This window comes from Cryptomeria japonica, chromosome 9 (genome assembly GCF_030272615.1).
Source record: "Cryptomeria japonica chromosome 9, Sugi_1.0, whole genome shotgun sequence".
NCBI classification, from domain to species: domain Eukaryota; kingdom Viridiplantae; phylum Streptophyta; class Pinopsida; order Cupressales; family Cupressaceae; genus Cryptomeria; species Cryptomeria japonica.
The window spans coordinates 396,703,778-396,717,237 of record NC_081413.1 but is presented as its reverse complement, the minus strand read 5'-3'; the positions used below and the strand labels follow the sequence as shown (position 1 = coordinate 396,717,237).

General features: G+C 39.2%; 1 protein-coding gene across 1 annotated transcript in view; it reads right to left on the bottom strand.

The window, feature by feature from the left end:
• The window catches only part of LOC131073052 (ubiquitin carboxyl-terminal hydrolase 27), a 164,626-nt gene extending 152,658 nt beyond the window's left edge, over positions 1-11,968 (bottom strand). The window contains exon 1 of the mRNA XM_058009417.2: positions 11,859-11,968. The gene's annotated coding sequence lies outside the window, so the exon portion shown is untranslated. The remainder of the gene's footprint in view (positions 1-11,858) is intronic.
• Positions 11,969-13,460: the final 1,492 nt, after the last annotated feature.

Here is a 13,460-nt window from a genome sequence, read left to right as displayed (position 1 = left end):
CAATTGTCACTTCTTCATTGATATGCATCAGCCTGATGGTGTCTATGTCTGTAGTGATGATTTGAACATCATAAAGCTTTCCTTCGAAGATCACACTAACCTTGTGGAGATGGTCCTGGGATGTCAAAACAAGACTTAGTTAGAATTTCATCAAAGATCATTCATTGCTCTTACATTCTTAGTGTTAGGATTAGATCCTTCCCTCACCCTCATCTTTTTTTTCCTTTTTTTCAAATCAAAGCTAGTAAAATCCTGTGTTCCAGCAATATTCAAAGCAAATCAGAAGTTCAGTCATCAAGTGTAAGTCCCCTTGTGATTCCAGCAAAATCACATCATACCACCGAGAGCTTATCCACACGTAGAGATCCTACAACGACGAACCTTGAAGTCACCCTGATTGATCCTTTTCGCGATATCTTTAGCATTCAGAGGCTTTATTCAAGAGAGGATAAGGTACCTTTAGGTATTTTATTTTGTGTTCGCATGTGCGTAAAAAACACATCAACAAGGTCCAGCCCTATAGACAATCTACTCTCAAGAAGAGTGGGCCTGAGAAATTGAAGCCACGATTCTATGGGCCTTTCAGAGTCAGCAGGAGGATTGGAGAAGTCGAGTATGAGTTGGAATTGCCAGCAAGCAACAAGATCCATAATGTATTTCATGTGTCTCGCCTTAAGAAGGCCCTAGGACATAATGTTGTTGCTTCAACTGAGTTACCTCCGCTTGATGAGGAGGGAGAGTTGGTTTTGGTCCCTGAAGCTATCCTTGATTTCAGGGAACGATCTTTGAGGAGAAGAGTGATCAGGGAATACTTGATCAAATGGAAAAATCTACGAGAAGAGGATGCCACGTGAGAAAATGAGGAGGTTTTACTGCATCCAGCCTTACAGTTGCTTGAGGGCAAGCAATTTTGGTGAGGGCGGACTGTAATGTCCCCTTCTCGTTGATGTCCTTCCAGTGGTCCATTAGCCTATTCCTGAGACCCGTAGGCTAGGTGGAATGAAGAATGAGGGTCAAGCATTGATGAGGCAAGGAATTACTATTTTTAGTAAGTCCGGGGTTGGCCATTTTGGTGATACTGTCCTACTAAGCTCTCCATGCTCTGTCACTGGGCGCGAAGATCATGCTTTTCGGAGAAGTAGTTCACGACTTACTATTTTTAGTAAGTGGCAGTATGGCATATTTCTATTTTTGGCAGTGGACAGGGTCTTGATCCTACAGCAACTCAATGGTCTTCCTGGCTCAGCTTCATCCTGATTTTGGCAATAATCAGTATTGGAGTCATAAGTGACATAATTAAATATTATTTCCTTATCCTAAGGTTTAATATTTAATTAATTTGATTAGTTTTACTACTAATTTATTGGCTTTGGAAATAGTGCATAATATCTCCTAAGTGCTAGGCGAATTTTATGTCTAGAAGGGGACGTCAAATTGTTAATGGAGATATTATTTTATTTCATCTCAAGTGTTTGCTAAGTAAAAATTGTGGTTGTTGTTTGGCGTGAGGTTTGACTTGAGGAATGGCGCCATCCTTGGGTTCCACGTGAGAAGTAATGAAATGCAAATGGGAAAGTGAATTTGAAGCATTTGCATTTGAATTTAGTGGTGTTGATGTTATAAATAAGAGCCTTGGGCTCCCATTCTTGGCATCTTGAAAATTTGCATTGTTATGCTGTCGGATTAGCGTCAGAACTTTGAGGCTTCGGAGTGCAGCTCCCTAGTGCTTCCCGGTTTCGTACTTGAAATATAGTACCTAGTTGTGTGCTGTAATCTACCATACCCTCAAAGCGTATCTTAGTCCTTTTTCGTGTTTGGAGTGATTTTGGAATTTGCTGGTTTGCCTGTGGCTAAAGTAGATTTTGATCATACCTCTCTGTTGGAGTGACTGACAGTTATGGGTATTGGCTCATTCATCCTTCCTATTACTGGTGATTTACACTGTACTTTTGTGGCACCTTTTGTTGAGCATTGAATTTATTATATAAAATCGAAATTCCTTAGCTAGGCATGGGGTTTTGAAGTGCATTGGGATGCATGCCAAATAAATAAGGGAGTTATGATAGCTTGTCTTTGGTTGGATTTCATCGTTGCTAGCCTAGTGTTGGTTTGGGACTGATTTTGGGTGTTTTGGATAAGTATTGTGAGAGTTGTAAGCATTTTAGTGATTCCATAGGCTGCTGGTTTTGCAATTCTAGCCTACAGATTTGATGTTAGCAGAAATTTCATGTTCTTATTTGGATATTCAGCATTACTCTCTTCTCACATCATCATTATTATTGTAAGGTTATGTAGTAGTACTACTAACCAATTCTGATTTGTAATTCTCACCCCGTTGAAAAGTGGAAGAGGCTAGCTTGCCGCCTATTTTCAAGTAAATTGTAATTCAGTCCTCCCACTGCATAAGTGGTCGAGTGATGTCTAAGTGTAATGGTCCTCCCGCTGCATAAGCGGTTGAGTTGAGATTGTTTTGTAATTTCAGTCCTCCCGCTAAAATATTGCGGTCGAGTGATTTGTGCCTTTGTGTGTCTCTCTTGGCTGGTTCACCGCCAAGTTTCTTGCATTCTCGTCGGATAAGCGGAAGGGGTTGGCTTGCCGTCCAAGCATTGTATTGTTTCCAGTTATTTGAAGCTAACAATCCCCTTCAACACCGTATGCTCTCACCTTCCCACATTGGGCACTTGGTGATCAGCAAGTGGAAGGGTTGCTTTTCCCAGCATGTTTTCAGTTTATGCTTTCTAACCTTAATGGGTTATCTGTTTGTGGATGACTATTGTTGGCCGAAAAAAAAAATAACTGGGATATTACACTCAAATTGCAGTTTAGTAGTCTTATGCACGACCGACACATTCTGGAAAGACAAGTGATCAGTCTGATTGATGATCAGTGACTGGTGGCAAAAGATGAAGAATTACACCGGTGAACCGGTGATACAGGTTGAAGGATGATATCCATCGAGAATCTCGGAGCAGTGACTAGTAACTTGGATGCGATCACCAAAGGTGAGTCAGTCAGGATGAGATATCATCAAACAAACTGCTAGTGAAGTCTACAACAGTTAGCAATCAGTTAAGGTGAAGTTTTGTGCGGATTTTCCCATTCACATTAAACAGGCAGAACACGACCCAGAAGTTGCTAAAATTATGAGTTGCGGTGGCAGATAAGGATGAGTTGTTGGCGAGAATGATGGAGAGTGCGCAGAGAAAGTGTGGGAAGATTCAGAGAAAGTGTGGGAAGATTTGGGAAGATTTGAATTTCAAATCTACCAAGTGTTAGGTGTAAACTCATTTAGGAATCAGCAAGTATGTGTTGGTAAAATATGGTATAAAGGTTTTTGGCGAAAACCAAAAAGTTTGATCGTAAAATTGCTAAGTGCAATTTTGAAGAGAGGGGATCCAACAAGGTGAGAAGAGTGCAGAACTGCTAAGTGAATAGCAGAGTGGTGAAGAGAGTGTGCAGAGCTCGGATAGTGTGAAGAGTAGAGAAAGAATGCAGAGCACCTGTAGAGTGCAGAGCAAGTGAAATGCAGAGCACCAGTAGAGTGCAAAGCAAGTGTAACCGGTGGTCAAAACAAAGAGCTTCAATTGGATCTGATTAAGCTAAGAGTAGCTATTATAGCAAATCATTCTCTTTGTTGCTTTCTAATAACTACAACAGTAAAATCCCTTAACCGGGTGACATCTTAATTGATGATCCTATGTCCTTTAACAAGGCTACCTCTAACAGGGTAAAGGTTCTAACAGGCCTTGAAGAAAATCTCTTAACCGGGTGGCACCTGACAATGTCTTTGTAATCTCCTAACAAGGATGGCTCCTCACCAGGCGTACTTCGGAAGAGTGCAGATTTTGTGAGTTTCTACTCACACCGTGGTTTTCTCCCATTTGGGTTTCCACGAGATAAACCTTGGTGTTCATGTGTAATTGATTTTATGTGTGCATGTTTCTTATTAATGTTGCTTATACTGGTAAGTGTTAAGTTTGAGCAGAAACTTTGATTAAGGTTAAATCTGCTAGAACCAGTATAGCATTGATTCACCCCTCCCCTCTCAGCACCGGTTGGGACTAACAACTTTCCCCGAGGAAGGCCCCATCGAATGATCACTTTACCCATTATAAGTCCCCACATGCTCTAAATATTCACTTAAGCGTCGGCCTTGGTATATCAGTCGCGTGAGATAAGCAGATCAAAAGAAATGTGTGGGCATAGCTTATCCCGCGAGTGTATTTGTAGTAGGTCTCAATCGCGTGGTAGAAGGAAATAATATTACACAAGAGGAAATGTTATCTTGCGGTACAACCGAAGCAGAGAAAAGGCATCGCGGGATAAGAAATGATTCAAAGGAACAAAGAAAATGTTATCCCGCGGTATTTCCAATATGATAAGAAATGGCAAGGGAAGTAACAGTGCAGAAGCTTATCCCGCGGCACTCTTCATTATGAAGATTGATCGCACGGGACAAGAATGAACAAAGGATACTAAAGAAATCCTTATCCTGCAGGGGTCCCCATTAGTCAGCAAAAGGTTGCGGGATAAGAGAGCAAAGAGACAAAGAAAGATTTCCTTATCCCACGCGTTCCCACGGCAATAAGGAAAGGACCGCGAGATAAGGAAAGGCTGATAGAAGCAAGACTCAAGGGGCTTATCTCGCGGGGATAAAAAGGATATCTCCAAGGGCCACGGGATAAGGAAACATAAAGGCGATAGAGAAAGGGCTTATCCCGTGAAGGTAATAAATGTGTCCCCATGGGTCGCAGGATAAGGAAACAAAGAAAAGCATAAAAGAGGCTTATCTCACGAGGTCAAGCGTGGTTGAATAGTAGGTTGCGGGATAGGAAAAGGTAAGGCCAACAGAGAAAAATGTAGCGGAGGCTTATCCCGTGAGGATAAAAAGGATATCTCCAAGGGTTGCGAGATAAGAGGACAAAGGCAATAGAGGAAAGGCTTATCCCGTGAGGATAATGAGAGTGTCCCCACGGCGCACGGGATAAGGAAACAAAGGAAAAATGAAGAAAGGGCTTATCCCACGGGAGTTAAGTGATGTCTCAAAGGTAACGCAAGATAACTAAAAACAAAAGGAAGGTGAAACCTGTTATCTCGCGACGCTGAGTGTAATGTCCCCTTTCTAGGTGACAGGGGAAGAGTAGTGGGATGGTCTATTATTTGGATCTCGTAGGCTGGTATTGGTGGATAGAGACTCATGCAGGGTATTCAGTATCCGGAGTTGACATTTTAGACAGTTTGAGGGCCATTGGGAGCAGTTCCTTGATTTTAGGGAGATTCCCTATTTTTTAGGAGGTTGTGGCAGTTCCCATATTGGAGGTTCCACGAGACCATGTCATGGTTTCAGTTTCAGGGAGTTTAGGTGTGTTTCCTAGTTTCTAGGAGCATCCCTAGATTTTAGGGATGGGACTGCCATTTAGCTCAGCTTTTCTGGCATCGGTCACAGATAGGTGACAAAGTTATATTCATGATTGTTTGGTTATTTTGGGCTATTATTGGATATCTGGAGATATTTTAATATAATTAATTGTTTCCTAAGTTAGCGATTAAATAAATTAAAATAAGGCTATGTATTTAGTCATTTCGGAGTAATAAGGGGTTTCTGGCTTCATCTGGTTTGATATGCCGATGTGTTATAGCTCATTGGAAAGGTCTTGGACTTTGCTACATGATTCTCACCTCCCGAAGTCTTTTTGGATGCTTGAAGCTATTTATTCGCAATAAAGTGATATTTTTCTATAGTTTGACGCCATAATTGGGAAAGTGTCACTTTAATTATAAAGCGCAAGCTTTATTATTCTTTAGGGTTCGACTTGCAAAGGGAAAGGAATTATAAGGAGATTAAAACCTAATTGATAGCATCCTTGATCATTTTGAAACTTGCGAATTTGGGAATTGCTCTAGAAGAGTGATTTTGGTCTAGGACACAAACCCCAGGTCTGAGCTTGCTAGGACGTAGCCCTCAGCAGGAGTTGACAGTGGATTTATCCAGGATTGCACAGAGATTGTCAAAGGTAGAAGACACATCTTCTTGGCCTGAAGATTCAGCGTGCATATTGGGGCTTTCAACAGGGTGGTTGGTCTATTTCAGCTAGCACGTGATTTGCAGCAGCTTCCACGCCTCCTTTGCAACCACGCTTTGTTTGTATGTTGGCTTGAAGGGTTGTATTCAGCTTATTTGGTCTTCCTTGTTCGTTGCCAATAATATTCCTCCATCTGGCATCAATCCAAATTGAGAATAGCTCCAAATAAATGTATGGCTTCTTGCTGAATACAAAACTAGGTTATTTGCCTGGTATGATTTGCAGTATTTTCAGATTGCTCGAGTGTTCTTACATATGAACATTGTTAACTGTTTTATTTCACAGTTGTTGCTATTTATCACATACTTTACTTATAACATCAAAACCCAAAAAGAAACAATCCCTTTCTGCAACTTCTATCTATTCTATAAGATCACCGGAAAATTACAAAAATATAGTATGTTTAATCAAGAATTTACACTAGCAACAGCAAAAGGATCCATTTGGGATCTTTCACTGAGGACCAAACAATGAAATCACAAGGGCGAACAACACGCATGTTATGCGACCTGCAGAAAATGCCACCATGCAACCCGATGGTCAAATTGTCCACGTGGAGGATTGACAGAGGTTTACCAGAGGACAGAGAGGAGTATTTTGAAGACATGGCACGTGTTGATTGGGTCAATTTCCACTTGTTGAAAGGAGAGAAGTTGTCAATAGAGAATTGTTGTGCCGACGCATTGCAGGTTAAGATTTGTGGCTAGATCAGATCATATCGCAGCGACAAAGCCCAAGAGGGAGCTCGCATTGAATGAGGATTGGATAGAAGATCAATTGAGCGGCTCCATGAAATCAAAAGATCAGTCGATGAGATTTCACTGCCTCGAACACATCAGAGGGTCTCCAACCGAGAACATGAAAGGACACAGAGCAAGTATAGATTACTAAGTATAGTAATCTAGGTTCAGAGGTCAGTCAAAATGCAGTAGAGGATGAACTAAATGCGGCAGATTTCTGTGAGGCTTGAGACACCTACTTTTGATTGTCCTCGAGCTCGTGGTCCTAGGTCCCAGAGGCTATCTTCATAGCTACTTGCATTGAATGCCTCCGGAAGGATTGCGTGTAGAGTAGGAAGAGGGACACCTCATTGTGTATTTTGTCCCATGCAATCAGATTGTGACATGTGTGTCTCACCTGGCCTGAAGCTTGTTTTCCTCCCTTGTGCCTATAAAAGGGAATCCAGGGCCAGTGTGATGGGGTTGGTTCTGAACAGGAATTATGTTCCATGTACAATCGAAGATTAAGAGTATGCTACAATTCATTTTTTTAGTTTGTAGTCATTTTGCCATTGCAAATAGTGTATAACCAGAATGCATACAAGATTCAATGTTCTTATTGTAACTGTCTCCAGCATGTTATGCCATTGTTTTATGAAATAAACAATCAAGGATCCTTTGTTTTGTCCCTGCAAGCTCAGGTGTTTATCTTGTTTCTTGCTTCTCTTCAAGGAAGAGATTAAAGTGTTTTTTACAGGATGATGAATGTTAATTTTAGCAATCAAATTTAAACAATAAACAGCAGAGATCAGAATGCAATGAAGAACAAATACAAATCACGCAGATACCCTGGGAAAACCTCCCTCTTGGAGGTGAAAAACCCAGCCACTAATCTCAGATCTTTATTATGTAACACCAATATAATTTTACAATGAGATTCACTGTTTGACAGCAATCTAATCACAGTGATTAACCTAGGGCAAGCTGAAGTGATGAACTTATCTGAAATACAATTGTTGCTGTCCCAGAAATGAGGTTTGTTGATCTTAGAGTGATGTTGGCAGCCTTCAAGAATGATTCGATGATCTTCAATGATGACTCCTATCACTAAGAAGTATTCGCTGCCTTCAAGAAGATGTTCACTAACCTTAAGAATCACATCGCCAACCTTGAGGACTTGAATTGCTAGATTGAAGATCAATTCGCTACACTTGGAAGAACTCTTCGTTGAAGACAATTTGCTGACTTTGAAGAGTAAAGTATGTCGATGTGTTGCATAACCAAAATTCGTTATTAAAGAGATTTGCTTGAGTGATGAATGATTGAATTGAGATCTAAGATGAATACAAGATTCATCTTTTACATTTCCTTCAAGTCGGCTAGCATACAATTTCATATTTTATTTTAGCGCCCAAATTTGGGGCATGTTTTACAATGCATAATGACCACGTTACAAGAGTTTGGACCCAGCCCTAAGTTCCATTTATTGCCTACACGTTACATATGTTTGGGTCCAGCCCAAAGCAACATTTTAGTGTCACCACGTTACAAGTTACAATTAATTTTCTCCATGCTACATGATTGGGTCCAGCCCAAAATTCGATTTACATAATAGATAATACATGTGTATTTTAATTGTCATTGACAACATTAAAATACAATAGATAGGTATCTGAGCTAGCTACTATTTCAACACTCCCTCTTAGCTAGGGAGGATATCTGCCACTTGTCATGATCCATTCATGACTTTCATCTTGCATTGCCCGCGAGAATGAATGTATAGGCTTCATAGAGTATACCTACAATAAAACACATAAATATCATGAACTCATTTCATGATGTCCATCTTGCATTGCCCGCAGAGGACAGATCCACCTTGCATTGCCTGCAGAAGGTGGAAGAGGTCTTACACCTCAGCCTTCTCCCAGAGAAGGATACAATGTCACCTTGCATTGCCCGCAGAGGGTGGAAGAGGTCTTACACCTCAGCCTTCTCCCAGAGAAGAATACAATGTCACCTTGCATTGCCCGCAGAGGGTGACTCCACCTTGCATTGCCCGCAGATGCAGTCTAAATTGCATCACTAAGATTGGGACTCCCTCTCAATCAATGTTGTGTTCTCCACAATTCCAAGCTTCTCTCTGAAGTACTCAAACTTCACTCGAGCTACAGGCTTGGTGAGAACATCTAAAACCTGTTCAACAATGCTGATATATTTCAGCTGGATGGCACCTCATTGTGCCATATCACGAACATAGTGATAATGAGTTTCCACGTGTTTTGACCTGTCATGAAACACGGGATTATTAGACATTATTAATACAACTCTAATTATCACAATAAATATCAATGGATTCCCAAGGTTGTCCAAACAACCCAACAAGAAATTTGCGAAGCCAAACTGCTTCTCTAGTTGCCACTCTTGAAGCAATGTATTCGGCTTCTGCAGTACTTAATGCAACTGAGGACTGTTTCCTACAAGCCCAAGAGATCATAGCGGAACCCAAGCTGAAACAAATTCCCGAAGTGTTTTTCCTATCAATAACACTTCTAGCCCAATCAGAATCAGAGTAGCCTTCCAAATTGATCACTATGTTGATTGGATACTTCAGCCCATAGCCAACTGTTCCAAGCAAGTATCTCAGGATGTGTTTGGCTGCCATCAAGTGAACATGCTTTGGCTGGTTCATGAATTGGCTAAGTGCACTCACTGCATAGCAAATATCTGGTCTAGCGTTAACTAGATACATCAAGGATCCAATCAACTGCCTGTACTCTGAAGGATCTGCAAAATCAGAATTAGCTGCAGAAATACTCAACTTCTTTAAGTTAGTTTCCATAGGAGCAGACATAGATTACAATCCATCATATCAATGACATATTTTCTTGACTAAGGATAAGATCTTTGCCATACTTCTAGTCCTAGACAGTAATGCATTAGGCCTAGATCCTTCATTCCAAATTCAATGGCTAATTCTTTCTTACATCTAATGATGAGTCTATCTCCAACAGTTAGAAATAAATCATTCACATATATATAAGAAACAGAATTAGCAGTTCACTATTGAATACTTTTAAAGTGAGGATTAGAATCAGCATCATTCTTGCAAGATCCTAACCTAATCAAATACTTGACAATATTCTCATACCAAGCTCAAGAGGTTTGTTTGAGACCGTAAAGAGCTTTTCTTTAATCTGCACACATGAGATTCTCTATCTTGATTCTCATAACCTTCTAGTTATTCAATATAGACAACATTAAAAAACAGTCTTTATATCTAACTTCCAGCCTGCAGCATTAGCTATAGAGGTTCTAATATTAGTATATCTAGCAGCAAGAGCAAATGTTTCCTTCTAACTATGAGCTACACATCTAGCTTCATATTTTCAAAAACTTCCATATGGAACTCCCTCTTGATTCTTAATATAAAATTGTGGTAATCAAGTCTCATGAAGATTGCATAATATAAAAATCAATCAAGGAAGGCAACCATAAATCAAATATGAGAAATACCAATCTTTTCCTTACTGCACTTTTACAAAATGAACCTATAGCACAATCATTATGATCAAGGCATACCTTCAAGTGAAGAAACCAAGCTCCCTCTTAAGCTTGAAGGCATGGTAATTCAAGAAACTCTTGAAGAGAAGCATCAACATGATTAAATATCCCAATAGAACGAATTAACATGTAAAGTAACTTATCTAGACTTCCACCATTGACAACATATGCCAAGATCGCTCAAAAGGATATTGCCAATCTATGATCAACTTCAACCATAGTGTAAAGCTACACAACATTCTAAAATTGTTTTCCATAGTTGAATAACAGAGAGTTAGCTATATTAGAAAACTAAGGCAAGTGTATGACTTCAGAAAACATTTTACAAAATCCATAAGCAAGGTATATAAGCCTAATTGTCTTTCCAGCCAATGCGTAAAATCAGATATGAGTATCAACCACTCAAAAGGATACACATTGTAGTTGAGCACAAGCGTATGATCGAAAGCCAACTTCAATAAGTTAGATACCTCATTCATCTTAGGTTTCATCATCAAGAGAATACTTACTTCAAAGAATGTAATAGGCAGTATGCTTAATTTGAAGAGATGGTGTCATAATGAATATTATGTAAGGATGATGAAAGCCATGACAAAAAATGCATTAGAGCTAAAGGCAATCCTCTACACAAGAGGAGCAGAGCAAGGTTATAATAACAGCATAACAAAGAACATGAGAGCCTATTATGAAGAGCTGAAGAGAACCAAGTGTTACACCGTCACAGCCCTACATGACAACCTTATCCAAACATAAAACAGAACAGAAAAATGCAATCCATACGATGTTAAGAGATTTGATGCAAATCAAGAGACACACCATAAGAGTATATAATTCCAGAGCAGCAAGACTATCGAGCATTTCAAAACTTAGATAGAATACAGTGCATCAGAACTATGCAACAAGTATCATACAAGATCATATCATAATATGAAGATAGTAAGGTCAACATTGGGCATAGATACTAAGTAGGATGTCTATCACACCAATGACTGAGGTTTCATGTTTCTGAATCTCCTATAAATTTATTCATCTTTCTATTTGTGCTTCCTGTTATATCCATCATAATACTCCTAGATTTATATCTAAATACACATGTTGAAGTTTTAAGTGCCAAGGATGTATTTAGATTAATGCATCAATTCAGATCATTACATATTCATACCAAACCACATCAAATAGGTTGAGAGATAAACATACTTAAAATAGAGAGTAGGGCATAACTAACTTCAATAATTCAAACTGGATTAGAACAAATTCTTAACACAAGAACAAGGCTCGAACTAGGGTGATTGTTCCAAACCTTAGGAAGAAAGTTAGGCAATAATAAGATCTGAAAACAAGTGCACAAACCGACATATGAAAGCACCCTCAAATGAAGTAGTTAACAAGCAAGAGAACCTTGTGCACTAGATAAGACACTAATAACAATAAGGTAATCAGATGCAAATCTCCAACTAGGTGGACCCTACAATTGAGAATAGAGGAATGAGAGCACCTGAAATCTTATTCTTGCTATCGTCCCATCGATGCCTTTAATTTGTCAAGCAGACATTGTTGTTGAACTTTCTAATTCACGGTAGACTTCTTGAATTGCTTTAGCTCATCCAGATCCGAAGGCTCAGTCAAATCCTTATCTTTCACAAACTGTAACGGAACTTATGATGGCACCTTCAAGTTTGTCCTCTACTTTCAGACCTGTAACCATCTTGCAAAACTAACAGCAAATTGAAAGTGAAGGACAACTAATAATCTGATTATTTAGAATGAACCTAAAAACCTGATACCATGTTAATTTTAGCAATCAAATTTAAACAATAAACAGCAGAGATCAGAATGCAATGAAGAACAAATACAAATCACGTAGATACCCTGGGAAAACCTCCCTCTTGGAGGCGAAAAACCCAGCCACTAATCTCATATCTTTATTATGTAACACCAATATAATTTTACAATGAGATTCACTATTTGACAGCAATCTAATCACAGTGATTAACCTAGGGCAAGCTGAAGTGATGAACTTATCTGAAATACAACTGTTGCTGTCCCAGAAATGAGGTTCGCTGATCTTGGAGTGATGTTGGCAGCCTTCAAGAATGATTCGCTGATCTTCAATGATGACTGCTATCACTAAGAAGTATTCGCTGCCTTCAAGAAAGATGTTCACTGACCTTAAGAATCACATCGCCAACCTTGAGGACTTGAATTGCTAGATTGAAGATCAATTCGCTACACTTGGAAGAACTCTTTGCTGAAGACAATTTGCTGACTTTGAAGAGTAAAGTATGTCGCTGTGTTGCATAACCAGAATTTGCTATTTAAGAGATTTGCTTGAGTGATGAATGATTGAATTGAGATCTAAGATGAATCTTGTTATATACAAGATTCATCTTTTACATTTCCTTCAAGTCGGCTAGGATACAATTTCATATTTTATTTTAGCACCCAAATTTGGGGCATGTTTTACAATGCATAATGACCACGTTACATGAGTTTGGACTCAGCCCTAAGTTCCATTTATTGCCTACACGTTACATATGTTTGGGTCCAACCCAAAGCAGCATTTTAGTGTCACCACATTACAAGTTACAATTAATTTTCTCCACGCTACATGATTGGGTCCAACCCAAAATTCGATTTACATAATAGATAATACATGTGTATTTTAATTGTCATTGACAACATTAAAATACAATAGATAGGTATCCGAGCTAGCTACTATTTTAACAATGAAATGGTGTTGTGTGCATGTAGGATATGTGAGAATGGTTGCAATGGAACTGTAGTTGGGGTTGTTAATGTAATGCATTGATACTCAAAACCCACTGGTTATAGTTAGGTCTATTTGGGTTAATGTAACATGTTGTAATTTGACTTTGTTGTCCTGATGAAGGCACTAGTAATGGGGCTTGCACCCAAATGTCAGAATCAATCCATTCTCTTAAAATTTCTTTTGTTTCCTATTTTTATTTTCTGCATTAGGAGTAGAATTAGCATAGAAAACCCCCCCTCAATGAAGTGCATAGATGATTAGAAACTAAGGTTAAAGCCATAACCAGGAGTTAAACCATCTTCCTTAGTACATTTTCATTGGGATGAT